Raw genomic sequence first — 19,230 nt, forward strand, 5'->3', positions numbered from 1 at the left:
TGGGCTCAGTTCTGTTGCCTCAACAAGCATATTACTTGTACAAACACCTGTAATTAAAGTTTGTTTTTTTAGAATTCATAATTTGCTTGAAAATTGGTCAGGAAAGAAAATTTGTTTTATTTGGGTATTGATTCTAGAATTATGTACTTGGATAAAGGAGAAGGTTGAATAAAAACAGCAATAGTGTCCATTTCAGTTATTCCAGTGTCATTTGACCCATATCTCTAGGACTGTGGTCATGTAAATGTGAAAACTGTAAGCTCTTTTAAAGAGAATTCTACTTTGATTTTGGTATTAAACAATGACATCTGCTTTGTTTTCTTCATCACATCAACAAAATGGGAATGTGCCACAGCATGGCTGCAGCCATGGCTTCCATATATTATTGTAAGGAGATAGCTGCTGTGAGACTGGAGTCGGTGTCTTGTGATGCTCTTCTACAGCTTTTCCTATTCTCCTCATTATAGTGTTGAACAAGGGCTCAATGTCAGCTGATGGAGAATTCTCCTCAGGTCAAACAGCAATGGAGGATCATGATGGGTTACACCATCCCTGAAACATGTGCAAATTCCTCTTCCAAAACAGGCCCCAGAGGCTTCTGGTTGGAATACTGGAGTAGCATAATGAGCTTTTGATATGGTGCCACCTGTCACAGAAGAGCCATGTTTGAACAGCTAAAGAGCAGTAGAAATCAGGGGAGACCCCTACAAGTTTGGTTCATATTTTAAGTGATCTGCTTTGTTGTTCCTATGTTGTGGTTGCCACACAGAGGGGAAAGCTCTTGGGAGCTGACAGAGATTCAGAATGGCTTTTGTGGCACATGGGTGTAGCTGGGCTCTGGATACATGCAGGTTCATACATGTTATGTGGATGATGAGGTGTAATATTCTGGGTGAAGAGGGAATCTCTGCTACTTTCTTGTGTCCCTTTAGAATTCTACATATCTTTTAGGGTGAAAAACAGAGTATGCAGCCCCCAGTTTCTGGGTGCAGGTTCTGGTAGGTTGTTCTTCTGTTGGCTCTGTACATCTGGGCCAAAAGCACCTGGGAAAAACCCATCACAGCTCATTTCCATGCTCACTCTCCAGCACACTTTCAAATAGAGTTGTGATAGCAGGCCATGAACACTGAAATCTGAAGTCTAGTTTTTAAATCATTATTATAAATTTTGCATCTTTAGCACTTGTAACTCTATCAAGCTCTCATACTGACCACTGGATAAGCACAGATATTTAACTTTCAATGAAGAAATGACAAATGACTATGACTAAATCTGAATGCAGTCCAACAGGAAATTGTCCTTCTTCCTCCCGCCCCCTTTTTCCCCTACTCCTGACTCCGTATTTACAAATCACTACACTGAACTTGGAGACAAGGATGTGCCCAACAAGAAGACAGCAATTAGATACTATGTCTGACAAAGGGAGAGAAGAAGAAAGGGAGCATTAAACACTTGGAGTCACTTCTGCAATACTGAACATAAATAACTGAAAACTGCATTGTCCTTACGTGACATTTTCTTTTTGGTTCAATGGAATCTGCTTAATAGTCTTTCCTTCTATTGCCCATGGAGCTGTTCTTCACAACTGGGAGTTTGAAGCTTTATTCTTCTGTCTTTATGTCACTATTGCTAGAATATATTTTGGTAATTAAAAAAAAGTAATTAAAATTTCTTAAAAGGTGAGGAGGAACAATAATCTTTTAGCTTAAATTCTTCAGTTGCTAGGTGGCTGGCTACGTATCTATTTCCACCTCAAGGTTTCCATGTCCCGCTAAGCCATGATACTGCATTTCTGTGGAGGGACGATGTCTCAATGTTCTGAAATGTTTTTGAATAATACATGTAGAAATGTTACCGATTTTAGATAACTCAGTTTCTGAAATTGTGAGATAAAAGATGCAGGAGGTGGATTTACTAAAGGAAATGGGCTCACTTCATGATAGCTTGCTAAGGGCAAGTATGCTTTAGCTCTGTTTGGATGTGTGCTTTGCTGCCGGTTGGGATGTGCTCCACATTCTTCTACATTTTCCTGTCTTGTGACTAAACCAGCATTTATCTCATGACAAAAACATAAACATTGTCTGTAACATCAGGGTCCACTGAGCATGGAATTTGGGTCTTAGGTCCGTTGGTTGGGGAGTATGGGTACTTGGTAGGAGTTAAATAAGTACTCTTTGGGCCATGTGCATTTTTCAGATTATCCGGCTTTAGTCAGAATGTTATTCTGACAGTGCTAAAATGACCGTTTAACAGATAAATATGAGGTGAGCAGGTAGATTTACCTAGCTATACATAAGAGTTTTTTGTGCGATTAGTGTTCAGAAAAAAAGGAACTAAATAGTCATTTTTTTCCATAAATGGTTGAGCTGAACTCCCCATAACTTTCACACTACAGGGCAGCTCAAGGAAGTAAATGCTGAGTGTCTGAGGAGGATTTGTTTTGATTCTGCAAAATTTTAACATTTGCGTTTTACAGCTGCAGATAGTAACTGTGATTGCAGAGAGCCAGCTCCTTACTTGTTCACTGGGAAGGATACAGTGAGGTTAATGGCAATTAACCTGTGTTGGTGAGCTGAGTAGACAGCCAGGTTATAGTGATCAAAAAATACAAAGGTGGTAGGAATCAGTGCTGATGGAAGCAGCAGGGGTTTCAGTCATCTCCACGAGGCAAAGAAGGATATGCAATTTGCTGCTGAAGCTGCTCTGACAGAATTTGAAAGATGTGTGTGAATTTTAGGGAAAGATGTTAATATAGTATGTCCAAAGGAAAGGGAACTGTTTCTTCAATCCAAACATCTCTCAAACCCACCTGGTAACAATCAATCAATTTAACAAGCTGAAATAAATGAACTGTTACTAATAAACTGTGGTAGAGGAAGGGACTGACATACAGACAGAGGATTCTTCTGGCTTCAGTGAAAGGCTTAATTGATGAGTCCTGCCTGGATGACATCAAGACAAAACAGCTTCGTATCTAGCCTGTCCAATAGATAGAAGTAAATAGATAATAAATATGTAATATGAATGTGATAGACTTCTCTTAAAAGTCTGTCAGCCCAGTCAGAATTAATGGCTTGGCTGAAAGTTGAGCATACTGTAATATTTGATTAGCCAGTCTTTCATGGGCTATGTCTCCAATGGTTTCTAATCCCCCTGCCATAAGCAGTTGTGGTTCAATGGACCAAAAAAAAAAAAAAAGTAAAAAAAGTAGAAAGGCAGACATAGGAGATCTGCTGTGCATTTGGCTTCACAGGAACACAAAATACAACAAAATACACTTTGCATGTTGTATCTCTGTCTCCCTGTCACTGTATAGGGAGAAAGGTGATGGCCAAAGCGATGAAAATAAATGCAAGCAGAGTATAGAGACAAAAGACTCTGTTTATTCTAGCAAGCAACACATATTTGTATGTATGTTAGGTTAGTGTGGCTGTGTCTGATTGGTTAACTAACTTTTCTCAAGATTCTTATTGGTTAGTGATAGCATTGCTACAGTTACTTGCTGAGCTAAGTCCTGGTTTCTTCTTGCAGTTTCTTAGCCTCAAACAAACTACACATTCATTTCAGGGACTTTCCAGATATTCTAAGGTACATGACAATGTATTCATTCACGGGTACATAACAATACTTTCTCATGGATACACAGCAATACAGTATCACAGTATCACAGTATAACTTAGGTTGGAAAGGACCTCGAGGATCATCGAGTCCAACCTATAAACACAGACCCCATGATGATTAACTTTAGAGGTTAATCTCTTCTTGGCACATCAAAGGGTTCACAGATTCATCACAGTTTCCCACAATTCCCCCTTTCTGTTTTTGTGCTAAAAATGTGGCTTTGATCATCTGCTGCAAAGGGCAACATGAGTAACATTAAAATCACAATTACCAAAATTAACAACCCAGTTTTAACAATCAAAAGAAGCCCACCAGAGAATCCCCATTCTTTAAACAATCCTTCAAACCATCCTTCATTATCAATCTGCAAATGCATTACTCCCTGTACCAGTTCTTGAATATGCCCTTCAGCCAGTTCCTAACCCAGCAGAGAGTGTTGCAGTCCAAGCCTCGAGCTGACAGCTTAGACAGCAGTTTACTGTGGGGGACGATGTCAAAGGCCTTGCTGAAGTCCAGGTAGACCACATCCACAGGCCTCCCCATGTCCACCAGATGGGTCACCTGATCATAGAAGGAGATCAGGTTGGAGAGGCAGGACCTGCCCTTCCTAAATCCATGTTGGCTGGACCTGAGCCCTTGGCCGTCCTTCAGGTGCGCAGTTATTGCCGCCAGGATAATCTGCTCCATCACTTTCCCTGGCACTGAGGTCAGGCTGACTGGCCTGTAGTTTCCAGGTTCCTCCATCCGACCCTTCTTGTGGATGGGGACCACATTGGCCAGTTTCCAGTCATCTGGGACCTCTCCAGTGAGCCAGGACTGGAGGAAAATGATGGAGAGTGGCTTGGCCAGCACATCTGCCAGCTCTCTCAGCACCCTAGCATGGATCCCATTTGGTCCCATGGACTTGTGAGTGTCCAAGTGGCTCAGCAGGTCCCGAACTAATTCCTCATGGATTTCCGGGGCATTACACTGCTCCCCGACCCCATCGCCTAGCTCAGGAGGCCACTCGTCCTGAACTCCTACCTTGCTCTTAAACATTGAGGCAAAGAAGGTATTCAGGACCTCAGCCTTTTCCTCGTCTTCAGTCATAGTGTTCCCCTCCAGGTCCAATAAGGAGTGGAGGTTCTTCTTGCCCTTCTTTTTACTGTTAATGTATTTGTAAAAATGCTTTTTATTGTCTTTGACAGAGGTGGCCAGCTTCAGTTCCAACTGGGTCTTTGCCTCTCTAATTTTGTTCCTACGTAATCTAACAATTTCCTTGAACATACCTCGAGAAGCCTTCCCCTCCTTCCAAAGGTGATACAGCCTCTTTTTTCCCCTTAAATCCTCCAGGAGATGCTTGCTCATCCAGACCAATCACCTTCCCCGCCGGCTCATCTTTTGGCACGTGGGAACTGCCAGTTCCTGTGCCTTCAGGAGCTCCTGTTTGAAGTAGGTCCAACCCTCCTGAACCCCTTGGTTCATGAGGGCTGGTACTCAGGGAACTTTACAAACAAGTTTCTTAAACAGGCTGAAGTTTGCCCTCTGGAAGTCCAAGGTGAGGGTTCTGTTGGTGCTCCTCCCTATCTCCCTGCATATTGAAAACTTCACTATCTCGTGGTCACTGCACCCTAGGCAGCCTCCCACGATCACATCTCCCACCAGCCCTTCCCTATTGGAGAACAGCAGGTCAAGCAGAGCCTGTCCCCTGGTAGGCTCGCTTAACAGCTGCATCAGGAAGCTGTCCTCCATGTGCTCCAGGAATTTTCTGGACTGCCTCCTCTCTGCTGAATTAAATTCCCAGCAGATATCTGGCAGGTTGAAGTCGCCGACAAGGACAAGATCTGATGATCTTGAGACAGCCTCCAATTGCTTATAGAATAATTCATCTGCCTCCTCATCCTGGTTGGGTGGTCTATAACAGACTCCAACCAGGATGTCAAATTTGTTAAGCTGCTCTCTGATTTTAACCCACAGGCTCTCAATCCCTTCATCTTCCACCTCAAGTTCTGTGGCAGAGAGTGACTCTCTAATATATAGAGCCACCCCTCCTCCTCTCCTCTCTCGCCTGTCTCTCCTAAAGAGCCTGTAAGCCCGCAGTGTAGCACTCCAATCATACATGTTATCCCACCATGTTTCTGAGATGGCGACTATATCATAGTCACCCTGGTGGACCAGGACTTCCAGCTCCTCTTGCTTATTGCCCATGCTGCATGCATTGGTGTACATGCACTTCAGCTGGGCTCACGACTTCCCAATTAACCCTAATTTGTGTTCCACTCTTTCCTCTTCAGAGGGACTGATTTCCTCACTCACCCCCATCAGACCTTGTTTAAAGCCCTCCTAATGAGCCCTGCCAACTCTAGTGCTAGGACTCTCTCACCCTTTCTAGATAAATGCACCCCATCAGGACCCAGCAGGTCGGGTGCAGTAAAAGTTGCCCCATGATCAAAGAAACCAAAATTCTGCTGCTGGCACCATCCCCTGAGCCAATTGTTGATGTCATGAGTTCTCCTGTTCCTCTCAGTGTACACCCCTGCCACTGAGGGAACTGAACAGAACACCACTTGAGCTCCTGCCCCATCAATCAATTGTCCCAGGGCCTTGAATTCTCTTTTAATTGCCCTGGTGCCTTTCTTGTCAATTTCGTCACTCCCTGCTTGTATTACCAGCATAGGGTAATAGTCAGTGGGCTGGATTAACTTTGGGAGTTTCCTTGTGATGTCCCTAACCCGCGCCCCGGGTACGGAGCAGACCTCCCTGTGGGATGGGTCGGGGCGACATATGGGTCCCTCCGTACCCTCCAGGAAAGAGTCCCCAACAACTATAACTCTTCTCCTTTTCTTTGTGGAGCTGGTCGTTATAGCTGGTGGGAACCACTTGGCCTTAGGCTCCTCTCCAGATGGCTGCTCCTCGGCCTTCTCAACCCCACTGCCCTTGGCCTGCAGGACCTCATACTTATTATGCAAGGACAGTGGAAGAGGATGAGAGGGCTGGCATGGATTTCCCTTGCCAACCCTGGCAAGGACCTGTATCCATCCCTCCCTGTTTCCAGGGACCCTTCTCTCAGTAGGGAAGATCTCCCTTTTGCTTCCCCTTATTGACCTGAGCCTAGATACCTCATCCTTCAGCTCGGCCACTTCATCCTTCAGCTCCGCCACCAGACTGGGGAGAAAGTTCACCTGGTCACACTTGACACAGGTGTTCTCTCCTTCCCCCTCTATTCCAACTGCCAGGCTGAAGCTCTCACTGCAGCTGGCAGCCTGGACTCCTGCATGCTGATACAGCAAGTCTGTCTGGGTAGATGCTGTTTTTCTACCCTTCATCTGACTGACAACCATGGTTCAACGTTTGACTGAAAAAAATTATTGTAATTTTTTTTTTAATGTGAGCTGCAGGAAGGCTAGCTCTCAAGCCAAAATGGCATCGTGCGCGCAGCCCGGGCTCAATTTAAACCTCCTGCGGCTGACATCACGCTCCGGATCCCAAGCAGGCTCATGAGAGGATGATCCTGCCAGACCTCCCTGCCAGCCAGGGGTCCTCCCGACCTGCAAAGCCCCAAAAGGAAAGCAAAAAGCCAAGCAGAAAGCTCACGATTCAAGCGGAGCAGTCCCAAATGCTGGTTCCGGTCGGCTCTCAAGCCAAAACGGCCTCTCGTACATGTGTGTGTAGTACATGTGTGTAGGTTGGACTTGATAATCTCTGAGGTCTTTTCCAACCTTATTGGTTCTATGATTCTATGATACTAGAGAGTGGACATTCACAGACATGACAATCAATGCAAAATATGGATCAGAATATCAGAGGATGGAATTGTTCCTCTTCTGCCAAAAATCCTTCATAGTGGGTTGCTGCATATACCACCCTAGAAAGGAGTGTAAAATAAAAATGTTAATAATACTTTCTTTTGAAGAACAGAATTTGCATTGTAGTCATTCTACTGATTTCCAGTTTTCTGTTTTAAAAGTTTTTAAATCTTTTATTATACATGCATAATAAGGATCTAATTTTTTTAAAAAAAAACCTTTTTCTCCCCTTTCTCAAACAGGTGGAAAAGGAATGGGAGGCTGGGAAGGAGGGATTCATGTCCCAGGAATAGTTAGAGTGCCAGGAGTGTTGCCTGCAGAGACAGTTATCAATGAATTGACAAGCCTCACGGACATTTTCCCAACAATGGTTCACCTGGCTGGAGAGGCAATTCCTAAGGACAGATACAAAGGTGGCTTCATAAACCATACTTGCTTCCCTTGCTTAGATAGATACTGACTATGTATGTCATGCATCCCAACAGCCACATGTAAAATTCTGTTTGTTTCTTAACTAGGGAATTTTCTAGCTTTGTGTGTAGCATTCCCCATCTTGTCTGCTTATGTGGAGAAGATAAAAGACAGCAGTATGTTTTAGCAAGCGTCTTTCATCTAATTCAATTTTTTTATCACTAAAAGGCCACCTGGTTCACTTGGGATACTGGGATTACTCAAAAAAAACCCAAACCAAAACAAAAGCCACACAAACAAAACCACCTATTTCAATCTTACCTTTTATAAAAAATCCACAGATATTTGCAAAGCTGGTTGGTCCTGTCAGAGTACTAGGGGCCCTTTCCAAGACTAGGAAGCCTGATTCTTCATGAGTAATAAGACGGAACAAATGGCATATGGACTGCATTTGGCTGCCAGTAAGGGAGAAGAAGCTTCTTCAATAGTAAACAATTTCTAGCATCTATATTAGACTCCTCTAAAGAACACAAGAAAGCATGAGTGTCTAAGGCATTTGAACAAAAAGCATAGAAGCACCAGTGACATGTAACTAAAACTAGCTGTTAGTCAATGCAGTTAGTTGCATTTCTTTTTCTGTATGAAGTCTTGAGCTCACAGGGCTCTTGGCAACTTCCATTTCAGGGAACAAAATCACAAACACTCAGGTTGTGTGCTGGGTTGAGGCAGCCCCCTTTTCCACCACTGGCAACAATAAACACTCAGACAAACGGATTGCAAAAGTGATAGAAAGTGGTGAACTTTCACAGAAAGCCAAAAGCGCAGTGACAAAGAAAGATCCCAAAACAGACCCAGAGAGATCCCATCCCCACCTGAGGGTACACCCAAGACCCCCAGGGCTCCTTCTTCCCCCTCTCACTGCTAGGCTAGTCTCAGCTGGCCAGATCTGAGACTGCCCATCCCCCCATGGCCTTGGGCCTAGCCAGGCCCAAAGCCAGGAGACATCTCCCCCAGTTACTGGCTGACGGAGGAGGAAGAAAAGAGAAAGTGCTAGACTCGGCACTGGATCTTATAGTGGTGCAAAGGATTGTGGTATGAAATACTACATAATTTCCTGTGTCCACCCCTCTGGGCTGGACTTCTGGACACAGGAAGTAAACATTGCAGGGGGGCACCCAGCTCAAACTGCAACAGGTTGGAAAAGACCCTCAGGATCACTAAGTCCAACTGATAAATCTAGTCTACAAGGCTCTCCCCTAAACCATATCCGAAGTACCACATCCAAATGACCTTTAAACACATCCAGGATTGGTGACACAACCCAAACTGGATAAAATACCCAAGGTGTGGCCTCACCAGAGCTGAGTACAACGGGGTGTTCATCTCTCTACTCCTTCCAGACACAGCACTTCTAATACAAGCCAGGATGCCATCGGCTTTCTTGGCCACCTGGGCACACTGCTTGATCATATTCAGTTGCTTCTCCATTAGAACCCCCAGGTCCCTTTCTGACAGACAGCTTTCCAGCCACACTTCTTGAAGCCTTTAGCACTTCTTGGGGTTGTTGTGACCCTCATGCAGGACCTGGAATTCACATTGGCCCATGTATCTAATCTATCCAAGTCCCTCTGTAGAGCCTCCCTACCCTCATGCAGATTAACACTCCCATCTAATTTGGTGTCATCTGCAAACTTACTGCTGACACACTCTGTCTTTATCAAGGTCATCAATAAAGATGTTAAACAGAAGTAGTCCCAACACTAAGCCCTCAGGAACACCACTTGTGACTGGCCACCAGCTGGATTTAAATCCATTGACCACCACTCTTTGGGCCTCTTTGCCCAGCCAGTGCTTTATCCAGCAGAGCCTGTGCTCATCCAAGCCATGAGCAGCCAGTTTGGCCATGAGAATTCTGTGGGAAACAGTGTCAAAGGCTTTTTGGAAGTCTAGGTAGACAATATCCAGTCTTTCCCTCATCCAGTAGTTGGGTCATCTTCTCATAGAAAGAAATGAAAAGCTGTGAACCATGCCTTCACTATGGTTATTGTTTACTTCCAGGAGAATTACAAGAATGGTACCTCAGGATGTCTGAACTACCTGTAATTGAAAATAACTGCTAATAACTGCTAATCACTGGTCTCCACACATCCATAAAATTAAAAATCCCAGGTCTCATTTTCTAAACATTAGCTTGGTTCAGAAATAACATTTGAAATCCTAATGCTACATACATGGAGAGTGAGTGCTGCTCATGCTCCAGCTGCAGTCTGAAATTCTTCAGCAGTCTGACAACTCCCATCCTGTCCACCAGGGTAATTGACAGGCACAACTTGCTGCCTTGCATTCAATCCTTTCATCCTCTACCTCACGTTCTGTGGCACAAGAGATTTCCTAATATACAGGGTCACCCCTCCTCCTCTTCTCCCTTGCCTGTCTCTCCTAAAGAGCTTGTAACCATCCAATGCAGTACTCCAATTGTGTGAATTGTCCCACCATGTTTCTGTAACGGCAACTACAAGAACCAAGACTTCCAGTCCCTCTTGTTTGTTACCTAGACTGCCTGCATTGGTGTACATGCTGCTGATTTCTCAACTAACTCTAGTTATGTCCCTCTCAATTGACAGATAAGGAAAGCAAACCAAAATTTAAAGCGGCTCATTCTAGTTTCTAAAATATGAGGAGATAAGTTGGCATAGCCTGCTCCATCAACTTCTGTTGTTGTATAGATGTTCAAATCACCCCGAGCATAGCTTCCAGGACAAAACATAAGCAGGTGAAGATGTTTATTATGTTATACAGCAAAATTATATAGTCTATCAGAAGGCACATCTTAATTGCTTATTTTCTACTGGCATGTGTGTAATTAAGACACACAAAAGGCTAAAATAACAAAACAATATTTTAACACATCCAACCAAATTCTGCCTAATTTCTCTCCTTCAGTTACAAGATGTTTACATTCTTTTCTGAGTCAAAGACTAATCATAGCCTTCTCTAATTCAAGCAAAGGCAAATCTTCCCCATAGCCTTCCAAAGCTATCCGAAAACAGACTTCTCCTACAGACTTCTGCTTTTTTTTCAGCTGTGTGGAATGAAAAATACTGAACAACTGAGCCCTGCAGCACCACAAATCCATCAACTTTACAGTTACTGTCACATATCTGGTCACAGAATGTGCAATTAATCTCAACTAACTATGAGAGTGATTTTTGTATTCAAGGTGATCTGTCTCAGCTCTCTTTTCAAGTTAGTGAAGTGAAACAGGTATGGTTGATCTAGTCCATTTGTGCTCATTAGAAGGAGGTGAATCTGCATTTCTTTAGTGACTATAGAAAAAACAGCTCAGCTCCAGGCACCTGAGTTTGGTCACACACATGCTGTCCCCCATTATCAGCAGACACAGGGACACAGCTATCTATCACTGGCTTGTTCTTTTTTATGCTGCAATTGAGCATGACATCAGCAATGATGGGGTGCTTGTTGAAAGCTCAGGAAAGCATTAGAGCTGCAGTCAGCTTGCCTGATACTGCAGCTTGGATTACCATCAATGGGTAATAGAGGGCTGGATTAGCTTGGGTAGTCTGCTGGTGATGTCCTTTACCTGGGCCCCAGGTAGGCAGCAGACTTCTCTGTGAGATGGGTGAGGATGACAGATAGGGCCCTCTGTTTCCCTCATGATAGAGTCACCAACAACAATTACCCTTCTCTTTTTCTTTATGGCACTAGTCCTGATGGTTTGTGGGGACTGATTTGCTTTAGGCATCCCCTCAGATGGTTTGTCTTCTGTCTTCTCATCCACATTGCCCTCAATCTGCAGGGCCTCATACTTACTATGCAAGGGCAATGGGGGAGGCAAAGAAGGCCGGGATAGATTCCCCATGCTTCTCCTAACAGGGACCTGTACCCACGCCCCCTGTTTCCAGGGGTGCCTCCCTCAACAGGGGAGGTCTGTAAAGCCTGCTCCCACATATCTAACTCCCTTTCGCATTCTCTTATAGTCCTGAGTCTTGATGCTTTGTCCTTTAGCTCGGCCACCGGATTGAGAAGATAATTCACTTGGTCACACCTCACACAGGTGTTGTCTCTTTCACCCTTCATTCCAAGTGCCAGGCTCCAGCACTCTCTGCATCTAGCCGCCTGGACACCTGTGTGCTTGTGCACTGGCTCTGTCTGGGTATCTACTGTTTTTCTAACAGCCTTTGGCTGAGTCATTACCATGGCTGGATCTCTTCAGGTAGGTGAGACATACTGCCGTCACCATACCAAGGCCGCCACCATACTGACAGGAAAAAAAAATCAGTTATTAATAATGAGCAAAATCCGACTTTGTGGTTGCAGCCCTACTTGGTGCCAGAGGAAGTATCAAAGGGCAGCTTGGTGGTCAGAAAGCTCATAAACAGGAGCAGCAGGGTCATTGTCAAATTATTTGCAGCCCTGGAGGGTAAGTGAGGAGAATTAGGATAATGTTTGATTGTCCTTTCAAAGTTTACAGTCCCAGGGATGCTCTGAGGTGGTCCCAAATAGAAGAGTGCAGAATTAATGCAGTAAATCAAGGAGTACTCTGAAAATGGTACAGTGATAAAGACTTCCCACCTACATTTCTGCTGAAGTTGTCATGAGGCAATCAAGTGAGTGTTTCTTAACTTGGTTTCTCTTGCATTCCTCCAGTCTTCTTCTAAGTTATCTCCTCCATGCATTGTCTCTCTTACAATTCATTATTATGAATAGTGTTTCAAAGTGAGAACCATTTATTAATTAAAGATATGAATTCTAGATGTCAAGGATGGGGATATTAATGAAACTCCAATTTGAGGGTCCAGTCAGAAAACAAAAATTTCAAAATGTTGAAGCTCTGGTACCTGTATGACCTTTGTTCTGTTGTTCCTCCTATCAAGGGCAGAAACAAGGCTTTGCTGGAAAGTGCTGTAGGAAAACTGGCAAACAGAACATGAAACTAGCTCATCAGCTCAGCAGTAAATCAGCAGCTGAATTGTAGTTTATAGTAGCCTCTGACTTTGCTAAGTAATGCCAGGTTTTGCTATGTAGGAGCTGTGGTCCTAGTTACAGCTGAGAGCCAAGGTTCCAGAGGCTGGTTTTAAAGGCTGACAGGGTGGCATGGCAGATTATAAGGACAAGTCCAACTGCTTGTGCAATAATCTGTGCTAGGTAAGACAATGGTATCTTGTGCTTTGTTATTCACTCACAGCTGTTTTAATGATTCATATGTGTAATTTACCCATCTTACTGTTTTTAACAACAGTGGTGAGTTCTCGAGATATTAATGAACAGACAAACAAACAAAAAAAACTAAAAAAAAAAAATTGAGCCATTGCTAGTTAGTTTCACTGGGATATCCCCTGTCTGCTCTGTGTGGACTTGAATGGGAATGCCTTTCTGTTATTACTATCTAAATTGATACTCTGTCCCCTCTTTCCTCCTCTCTAGGCAGGCATGATTTCTTCATTGTCCCCTCATGCTGAAATATCTGCTTAATCACATCCACCTTTCCTCTCCAGACTCTGCTGTTACTAACATACTTACGTTCGCCTAGTAGAAATGAATTTCCTAGGTTAGGTTTTGAGCTATTTATGTGAGCCTCTTGTGTTTTTTGCTTCTGTTACTGGTATAGAAAATTAATATTCAGAACTGAAGGCTAATTTAGCATTTAGGCCTGTTCCTGAATGAGATCCCAGCCATATCAAACATTGCTTGTGTAGCTCATTAAGTAACTTATTACTAGGCAATGCACATTTTGATGACGAGTAAAGGTCAAGGCACCTGAATCTTATTCTATAATTTCCTGTTAGTCATGGGGGCAGTTCTCAGGCTTCATTACACGATAAGTGCCAAGCTGCCCAAGCTGTCACAGTAACTTTTGAATCCTGAGAGTCTGCAGGGAGCACATACAAGAGATACTACAGAATTAAGATTTGTAGACTTTTGACACTGTGTTCCAAGACAGCCACATAAAAGGTCTAGAAGCATGTATATGATAAATGAGAAACTGGAAAACTCTATCAAGAAAAGAGTAATCATGATATCTGCCAGTCCTGACATAAATAATTGTCTAGTGTGAAAAGGGGAAGTGTTTCAAGTAAGACTCCAAACAGGGCATTCTGGATCGGTGTCAGTGAAACTCAGTTTGGACATAAGGAAAAGGCCCTTCACTGAGAGTGGCTGATCACTGGTAACAGTCTTCCCAGTGAAGTGACCATGGCACCCAGCCTGTCAGAGTTCAAGGCACTTCTGGATGATGCTCTTAGTCATAGGATTTAGTTTTAGGTAATTCTGCAAGGAACAGGGAGTTGGACTTCCTTATCCTTATGGGTGCCTTCCCACTTAAGATATTCAATGATTCTATGATGCTGCAACATTTTAAATAGTGCTTTGGTTTATGGATTAGATTAGATAAATTAGAATATTTAAAGACAAAATGAAACTAGAAGGGAGTAAAAGTATATTGGAGGAGTCTGCAGAAAGGATGAACAGGCTGTTGCAAACAGGAAAGGAAGAATCTTTGCTCTGTGGATTGGTGAATAGGGCAAGATCTGTTGCTTAAACTGCAGCAAGGAAGTTCAAACTAAGTACAAGGAAAAAGCCTTCAGTGAAATAAAAATGGAATATTTGAGTAATCACTGAAGGTCTTTAAGAATAGGTTAGCCAATATAGCTATGAGGGGTAGTTTTAGTGAAACTGATCCTGTCTGGGGGGGATGAAAACTGCCCTGAATTTACTCCAGACCTCAATCCAAGATTATCAACCCAGACTATATTTACTAAGATATATGCTATCTGGATATATTTTGTTTCATAATTTTCTTTTTAGGAAGTCTGCTACTGGAATTTTACCTTTATAGATCCCATTCCATCCACCCAATTGAGCATTTCCTCAACAAGCCTCCAAGAAGCCTCCATGATCAGATGCAAAATAAATGAATGTGTTATTCTTCAAGCCTTCTTTCACAATAACATCCAGACGCCTGCCTATATATAAAGGAAAACAACATAATTATGCCCAGAGTTGCAGTCATACTTTTTAGGTCTTCACTGAAAATTCAGCAAAGATGGAGTCTTTCCATTTAGCTAAACGAGTTCTGCATTACCAAAACAATGCAAGAGTAATCCCACATTATAGAAATAAGAGCCCAATGGAAAGCTCCTGAATGTGTCCAAAATTTTTGTGGTGTCTATAAATCAGGAAAATAAAAAATAAAACCATTTGAAAAATCATTTACATATATGATAGTTCAATTCAAGCTACTCAGAATACTCTGTCAGGTTTATCTGTAAATTCTCCAAGTTAAGGATTATCTCACTCCGTATTTAAGCTTTTGAAGCATCTTCAAATAATAGTGCTGCCTAGTTTTCTAATCATAGAAAATTGCTATGTCTCATCATAAATTGAGCAGAGGCTCTGAGAAACAGGCTGCATATATCAATGAAAAGTCATCTCCCAATGTCAATGGTGAAAGCTTCATGGATTGTAATTCAAACCTAACTTCATAAGGAATATTTTTGATACTGATAGCATATTTGATTGCTTGTCCTCATCACCTTCTGCATCGAATAAAATTTGCCAAGAACAGCATCCATAGTTACATAAGCAGCAGTGAAAGCTGAAGTATGTGAGGATAAAACATAAGCCACTGCTCAGCTCTTTAGATCAATCTCTTCTCTCATCCTGTTTGGCCTATACAGAGCACGTTCCTTTCACCGTTGGACTGTTATTCAGCTCTGCTTGCGCAGCCTGTGCCTGAAGGCTACTGGTGCCAAAAAATTGCAAAGAGAGCATGGCAGTCTTTTGGTTCAACTGGACCTTGCAGTAGTCCTTACTAACAGAAGCAAGCAGGCTCCCCTCAAAATATAATTTTACAAACATGGTTATTGGAAAAAGAAAAGGTTCAGGGGATCAGTTCTTGGCCTGAATAGGAGGTGAATGCTTTGTCAATAGGGTCTTCACTTTTGACTAAATACAAAGAGCAGCTATGTTCTGCCTCTACTGAAGCTGAAAGAAAGGACTAAGCAAGGGTTAGGTCTAAATCTAGACTCTTGAGTGTCAGTTTAGTTTAAAGACATAACTGGCACTCAGAGCTGAGATTTAGACCTAAGTCAGTCTTCATGACATCCTGGCTTTATACAATTTATTAAGTGAAAATCCACACCTTTTAACCTGGGCCTTTTGGCTGGAAAGGAATTCTAGTTTCTGCTCCAAGGATTATTCTTTGATATAAATCAACAAGTGCAAAAAACAACCACCATCTAATGTAATGTAATATTCGGGAGCAGCACTACTCAATCTTCTGAGACTAGACAGAGGTAGAGAATGTCACACATTGTAATTACCATGATCAAGCACATATCCGATTATTTGATTGCATTTAACAATGCGGCACAGAAGTGTGTCAATTAAAGAACAAATAAAAGTTTGATGTTTCACATAAAGAAAAGATCCTGTGGTGATGGTATGGCAATCTCTGTAGCTAACTGTGTATTTAAGACAAGTTCACTGATTTCTGACATGCGAAAAGGGAGTTCCTGCATTCAGCCCTTTAATTTTCTTTCTGTATTCAAACAAATTAATTTTTTCAAGAAGTCCACTTACCCACCATCCAGTCCATTTCCTCTGCATTATCTCCATATAGGTCATGCCTACTTCTTCCCTGAAACTTCTCTGTAGTAACGAGAGGGGTGTGAACATGTAAAAGGGAAACAAAGAAACTGGCTATGCTTGTTTCTGAAATAAATGAAAACAATAGTCACTTCTCTGCAAACTGTCACTCAGTCCAAATGTAACAGTGGTATTGTAGTCTCTATCTCAAAATTAATATTTTGGTCTAATTTTGGTGCTGTGGTTTTGGGTTTTGTTTTGTTTTTACATCTTTGCATTTTCAAGGTTTTGGGAGACAGAGGGGATGAAAACATCTCTGAAAGATTTTGTGGGGTTTTGGTTTGTGTTGTTTTTTTGGTTTTTTTTTTTCCCCATAAAGACCAGAATGGGCCCTTTCTTTTTCTGGTTCTAAAGTTCACAGCCAAAAGATTGACACACTCTCAAGGGCAAGGAGAACAGGACTTGTTTAAAGCTTAGCATGGATGCCACTGAGCATCTGAGATGTCCTCATGGAAGACACAGATATGACACTGCACCCACAAGGAAACCATATCCCTTTAACATCAGGTCAGGCAGGATATTCCATGAACCTGAGATTAGCTATATTCCAAGTTTTACAGAAGATATTTATTTTAGCTTCAATTTCCCTTAATAACCAAACAAGTAACCCCTAAATGCTGACAGAAAGTCTAACCTCATTCAAGAATGTGCCAGACTCGACACATGAACACTTATAAAAACTTAGTGGCTTGTTCAATTCCAGCTAAGGCTACTGATTGTAAATGAAAAACACCTCTGTAAAAACAATACTAAAATTCATGATCACCCTCTTCCTGTTTACAAAATGTTAATGTCAGATGACACTTTTTATGGCAGTTGATACATCAGGCTAAGATAATTTTTCTGTTCAAACTGGCAGGAGGCTGAGCCCTTGGCCAGCACCCCTTTTATTGGAAGAAGACAAACACACAAAATAATCAACCTCCTTTTCCTGAGGAACTGACTAGCTATGTACAAGATGAAGCATAGGCAACAGAATGCCAGAAAATAAATTACTGGCCAGTACCAGGATGGATAATTCAGCATGCCAGCCAGCTAATTTAGTGGTCTCTGACACAGTAAACACATTAAAATGCAGTATGATTTGTTTGTTACCTGGCAGTGAATGAAACTGCCTCTTTCGGCACATTAGTTTTTTCTAGATTCATCAGTTGTTCAGTGATACCATAGTTTCTCATTAAGATACTGTGGTGGTTTGAGCCTTAACTGGGACTTAAGAGCTCAGATGGGGGCAAGGCTGAGAATCCCTCCCCTGCTCCCCCCTCCTCTTTCCCAATAGAGAGGAAAAGAAAGGAAAGGAGCAAATCCATCAAGAAATAATTTGGATTCAGCTTGGAAGTAGAGAGGTAAAGAATTTTCTTTAAACAGTGTGTGTGTGTGTGTATATATATATATATATATATATATATATGTAACAATAAGATGTAGGGTTCACAAGGGTAAGAAACAAGGACAGATGGGAAAAAAGAAATACAAAACCAGTCCTTTGCAAAGGTGTGTGTGTAGCAAGGAGGACCATGTGGCAGAGAAGCAGGGAGCCAGCGGCAGTCCTCATACAGGCAAAGGCAGGGGCCAAGAGAGCTAATGGCTGCAGTATCCTCCTTCTTATAGGCTTGCTGGACAGTGGGACAGACTAACTTAGTTTCCCAGGAGGAAAACCCCCTGCAGGGAGGGCAATGCTCTCACAAGCCCTCTCCCCACTGCTTCCAGGATGGGCGTAACCCATCACAGATACAGTTCCAGTACTTGGTGAAGCCATACCTGGAGAACCAGGAGATGAAATACAGGAGACCACAGATAGCCAGACTGTGACAGTTTTAGGCGGTACCTTTAAGAAAGGGACAGTTACTGGAACACTCTGGCTGAATGTTTTGGTGTAAAATGAAAAGAAAGATATTCTAAACGAATTTCATTGATAGATTGGTAGAATGCAACTTTAAATTTTTAGCTTTAGTTCAGTTTGAATTTCAGTCATTTCAGTCTGTCTGTTTCAATCTCTCTGAGCAGCTGCTGTTTTTCCTCTGTGCTGGACAGAGTTGACCTTGAACTAACTGAGCTAACCAGATAAGAAACTAATTCTTGCATACGCTTTAAGCTAACAGAATTTCCTCCTTAATAATTACCTTTTTCTCGCTCTAACCCTTTTTGGGAAAAAAAGGGAGGTAGGGAAAGAAGGGGGTACAGATGGGGGGGACCCTCCTCTCTGGAAGAGGGAAAGATTTGCTGTGTTACATTCTTTGCTGTATATTTCTGTATATATTGTGAATACTGTATATTGTGTATATAATCACCTGCACTTCATCCTGCTTGTAAATATAGCTTATCCATTTTGCTTCTCTGAGTTAGCCGTGGTTTCTTTGTGTGTGGGGGGAGAACTGAACTTTCTCTCACCACCACACAGACACATGATTATTTTCCATTTTACTGAGAACAAATTGGTAAGTTTTCCAATCAAAAGAGTAAGCACTGCAAGGACGATGACCTGTGTGTAAAGCCAATATGTATCTTGTAAGGACTTGGCCAGTTCAGGGTCACCTGTGCCTTGACACTCGTTCAAAAGGGTGGAAAGCATGCCATAAAAATAATCAAATCCATGATTTAAAGGATGGTGGCAGTGATCAGTGACAGGATCTACAGTTCACACCTATATGCCACTTCCCTGAAAATATAAACCAAAGATTTTTAAACCCAGATTTTTAAACTTGCCTATTCGCACCTGTATTTCTAATAGGTTGGCTGCATTCCT

At 42.4% G+C, this 19,230-nt stretch overlaps 1 pseudogene; it reads right to left on the reverse strand.

Moving 5' to 3' along the window:
* Positions 1-294: 294 nt before the first annotated feature.
* The window catches only part of LOC137444756 (arylsulfatase D-like), a 38,360-nt pseudogene continuing 19,424 nt past the window's right edge, over positions 295-19,230 (reverse strand).

This window comes from Melanerpes formicivorus, unplaced genomic scaffold (genome assembly GCF_026170545.1).
Source record: "Melanerpes formicivorus ecotype bairdi unplaced genomic scaffold, bMelFor1.0.p_v2 SCAF_1, whole genome shotgun sequence".
NCBI classification, from domain to species: domain Eukaryota; kingdom Metazoa; phylum Chordata; class Aves; order Piciformes; family Picidae; genus Melanerpes; species Melanerpes formicivorus.